This window comes from Schistocerca gregaria, unplaced genomic scaffold (assembly GCF_023897955.1).
Source record: "Schistocerca gregaria isolate iqSchGreg1 unplaced genomic scaffold, iqSchGreg1.2 ptg000378l, whole genome shotgun sequence".
Classification (NCBI taxonomy): Eukaryota; Metazoa; Arthropoda; class Insecta; order Orthoptera; family Acrididae; genus Schistocerca; species Schistocerca gregaria.
The window spans coordinates 3163157-3167253 of record NW_026061824.1 but is presented as its reverse complement, the minus strand read 5'-3'; the positions used below and the strand labels follow the sequence as shown (position 1 = coordinate 3167253).

Genomic DNA, 4097 nt, shown 5'->3' with positions numbered 1-4097 from the left:
AATCGCCTTTTTTACATTTTCCCCGTAAACTAGATAATTATGAAACGTAAGCAACTACTGTAAAATATCTGCGGCAACGGCCTTGCCGCGGAGGTTGCATCGGTTCACGTGGGATCACCGAAGTTAAGTGCGTTGTCGGGCGTTGAAGGCACTTGGATGGGTGATCATCCAGGCCGCCATGCGCTCTTGCCATTTCTCGGGGTGCACTCAGCCTCATGATGCCAATCGAGGAGCTACTCGACCCAATAGTAGCGGCTCCGGTCAAAAAATACCAACATAACGATCGGGAGAGCAGTGTGCTGACCCCCGCCCCTCCTGTTCGCATCCTCCACGGATGATGACACGGCGGTCGGATGGTGCTGTCCCAGTAGGTCACTCGTGGCCTGAAGACGGAGTGCTTACAAAGCAAACTACTCTCCAGTGGATGGTCGTACTACTGAGACCTTGATGCCTGGCATCAATAACAGATGGCAGCACACGAGGTTGGCTTACGCCTACTGCCGAATTTTGCGATCTGTCGTAAGCCTGCGTAAGCACGTAGGGCCTTCCGTCTTAAGTGCAAGCATATCCATTGCGTTTTCTGTCACGCGACTTGAGTGGAATATTTCATTATTTCTGAAATTTTATAGAAATGTTTTTCGTTGTATATCCTCACCATCGGTACTGAATTTACTGTAAAATTACTTGCTCACTTTTCGGAACTTCCGTTCATAGTAAATCGATACTATTTGAAGCCGTGGTAGACACGAGTCTAGTGTGCTTCACCTTCAGCACCTTCTGTGTCAGTCTCGGTTAATATGTCGCTGATTTCACAACGAACAGTTCGTTGTCTACTGAGTATACTGTCTGTTGCACGACACTATCCCTCCCACGCTGCTAAATGTAGGTCGTCGGCAAAATATGACTGCAGTGGAACAAGGGCGTCTGCAGAAATTTCCCCAGGAGGTGGTGGTGGCATTGTTAGTGGTGTGTGTGTGTGTGTGTGTGTGTGTGTGTGTGTGTGTGTGTGTGTGTGTGTGGAGGACTATTACTATGAAACTCACACAGTCCAGACCGCCAAGGAAAATAAACCTTGAGATTTGGATAGTGTGTTGATCTTATACCGCTTATACTGCATATTTCAAAATTCCACCTCTAAGGGGGAGACGCAGGACATGAAAGGATTTCTGAATCATGTAGCTATTAAGGTAATTTTGAAGCTAGGCATACGAACATTTGTATGTGGTTTCTAGGTCAGAAATAAAGAAATATGTGTTCCAGTATCTTTGGGAATTTAACCTCTATGAGGTGAAATAGTGGATGAACATTTTATTTTGAGATAAATAATTATGGAAGAACTATGAAAGTATTTTTAAGGCTACATCTACGAAAATTGGTATTTGACTTCAAGGCTACAAATAAGAAAATACGTGTTTCGGTGTTTTTGGAAGTTCAACCCCTAAGGGGATGAAATAGAGTGAGCTGGTGCGTTCCTGGCACCAGTTTCCGTCGATCGTTGTTTCGATCTTTGAGTCGCGGTCCAGAGGACACTGCTCCCTAAGCGACTGTAGTAGTTCTCTGTGCAGCCCAACATCGGGCTTACCACGCTTACACTGGACACAGTTGCCAACAAATCGCCTGCCATCGCGATATAGGTTGGGCCAAAACATGTATTCCTGAACTCGGTTCAAGGTCTTGAAGAACCCCAAATGACCCCCGTCCGCCGACTCGTGGAAATATCTGTGTGCCATGCTAACTCGTTCCTGTGGAATACAGACCTTCACTTGGCCACGGTTGGCTCCCCCTTTACACAAGAGGCCCGCACGAAGGCAACAGCCAGTGACGACGTCGCCATCCACAAACTGCTGCATATTCGGTCCCCACCCGGCGTCCTCGGCCTGTTTGCCGGCTAAGTCGAAGAAGAAGCCGGGTGTCTCGGAGAGAAGGAAATTCACCCCCAGATCCGGCTCCACGTTTCTGAAATTGGTTCATTATGAAAGCATTATGAAAGCATATCTGACAATTCGTATTCGGCTAATCTGTTACAATTTTTAAAAACTACGTGTTTCACTGGTTTTTAACTTCGAGCATAAGGGGATGAAAATTTTAATGAAATATTTATTGCGTTATATTAAAATATTTTAAATCTGCATCTACGAAAACCGGTATTTCACTTCTCAATTAGATATAAAGAAATATGCGTTATACAAACAAGAATACAAACGGCTTGATTAACAAAAACCTTGGACCCCAGCTGTCAGCATTGCTTTTTGGTCATTCAGCAAAAGACCATGCTTCAACGGCGTTAAGTTTAGAAAAGTTTAGAAAGTGTTGCAGTTTATAAAAGACATAAAAAAAAACGATTAAAGAAAAAATGCTTTGCAGACCATGAACGGTCTAAGTAAGTAAAGAAGCGGATGATAAGCTAGCTATTTATGCAAATAAGTTGGTCAGTTTAAGTTCCGAGACATGTCATGCAGCAGGAACGGAATCCTATAGTTGCTACGATTGGCTAAAGGAAAAGTTTTGCAGAATCACGCGAAATCACTTCTGCAAGTGGCTGAGAATCTCGTAATGAATAAAAACTCTGTACTGAGAATTCCAAGGTGGGAGAGGCGAGATTCCTCCCCCCCCCCCTTCCCCCTTCTCAGAATCCTATCCTTCTTTACCTACAGCAAAAAATAAATAAATAAATAAAACTAGAGAAATTTCTACTGTGAAACTATTTGCATACAAGAGAACGGCCATTAAAATTTAACTCTTCAAAGTTTTAAGCCCTGCCCCGTTCGAAAATTCAATTTCTTTGTAGTTGCATTTTTTAAAGGTGTACTTGTCTAGACTCCTGGAACGGAAAGGTTTTTTTTTTTTTTTTTTAATCCGTGCTTTACAAAAGTTTCTACAGTCCATTGTTTAAAGCAGTGTCACGGCTGCCATGAGCCGCGCGGGGTACCCGCCATGTGTCCAACGCCTTGTCACGGTTCGCGCGGCTCCCCCCGTTGGAGGTTCGAGTCCTCCCTCGGGCATGGTTGTGTGTGTGTTGTCCTTAGCATAAGTTACTGTAAGTAGTGTGCAAACATACGGACTGATGGTTCAAATGGCTCTGAGCACTTTGGGACTTAACATCTGAGGTCATCAGTTTCCTAGAACTTAGAACGACTTAAACCTAACTAAATTAAGGACATCACACACATCCATGCTCGAGGCAGGATTTGAACCTGCGACCGTAGCGGTCGCGTGGCTCCCGACTGAAGTGCCTACAACCGCTCGGCCACATCGGCCGGTCTATCATGTATTCTAGAAGAGCTGCTCGGTCGTCAGTGGCGCCTGTTCTTTCTAGAACAGTTACTATCTTCATATCTATGGTTAAACGTCACCCAGCCATTGACCTTCGTCTGTGCGAATGCGCACAGGCTGCCGGAAATCTTACGGGAATCGTCACCTTAGTGTGAGCCAGTAATGAGTGGATGGACAAATACCTATTAAGTACATTACGTAATCGGATTGTGGGCGGTTCGGGGTGTGAGTCTCACGGGAAGCGTGCGAGGGATAAATTCCTGCAGTCGTGCTGTTCATTTGTGCCCTCGATAGCTCAGATGGATTGAGCGTCTGCCTTGTAAGCAGGAGATCCTGGGTTCGAGTCCCAGTAGCGGCACACTTTTCAGCTGTCCCCATCGAAGTATATCAACAACACCTGTCGGCAGCTGAGGGTTTCAATTAATTATCAGTTGTGTAGGTGATTCGATGAACCCTTTGCCAGGCACTTAAATGTGTTTTGCAGGGTATCCATATAGATGTAGATGATAACTCGTCCCGTGTCGCACGTGCTCAAAAGGATTCATACTGCAGAATGCATGCAAACATACTCACCGAAAATACGGACGAATATCAAGTGCAGGCTGCCGAGTGCTGCATATCCAGCTTAGACAGATCGGCTTTTCCTGCCAAGAAGAACAGGAAGTTGCTGTCTAGGAACAATCAGAGGTAGAGGAAGGGCTGATAAATACTCCTTGAATTGCAGACTAAACGTAAATAACGAAAATACATTTTTGGTAAAAATTGGTCAAAACATAATCGTTTGCCCTCCGTATTGGATTAGCTGTTTTGAATATTGAAAATCT

General features: G+C 44.8%; 1 non-coding gene across 1 annotated transcript; it reads left to right on the top strand.

Moving 5' to 3' along the window:
• Positions 1-3556: 3556 nt before the first annotated feature.
• Positions 3557-3631, top strand: Trnat-ugu (transfer RNA threonine (anticodon UGU)). The gene has a single exon. It is a non-coding gene; the product is annotated as a tRNA-Thr (tRNA).
• Positions 3632-4097: the final 466 nt, after the last annotated feature.